Raw genomic sequence first — 566 nt, forward strand, 5'->3', positions numbered from 1 at the left:
CGACAGGCATTTGATTTAATGATTCAAGATTGATGAAAACAAATGTCGGACTGATCGGAATAGTCTCAATCGCATTGATGTAGTTTATCACCGTTCTTTGGTTTGAAGTTATCATTTCTGTTATTTGACCCTTTGCGTCAAAAGCAATGTCCCCTTACTAACCCAATCGTCCTTCATCTATTCTAAGTGGATAAGGCGTACATCAACATGGCTACAGCCACACAGATACTTTACAGTATTGATTTCTGGCTTTTTGGATACAGAATCCAGAGTAGACGCCCAAAAAGTTTTATCGGGATATGGGCAGAATGTTTACTTGTAGAAACTTGTTTCCTGTTCTTAGATTCTGGAAAACCATTTGTGTAAGAATTTCACATCCAACACTAAATATGTTCTCTATTATAAAATGTATAGTCTTATAATAAACTACCAAGAAACATCATGCAAATAGGCGATTCTCAAAAGCAGATTAAGGGAAAAGAGCATTATTCATGCAGTAAACCGTCTGCAGAGGGCAATAGTAGGCACTTACACAGCTGATACACTATCCTCCATGATGCCTCCTG

Source organism: Leptodactylus fuscus, chromosome 8 (genome assembly GCF_031893055.1).
Source record: "Leptodactylus fuscus isolate aLepFus1 chromosome 8, aLepFus1.hap2, whole genome shotgun sequence".
NCBI lineage: Eukaryota > Metazoa > Chordata > Amphibia > Anura > Leptodactylidae > Leptodactylus > Leptodactylus fuscus.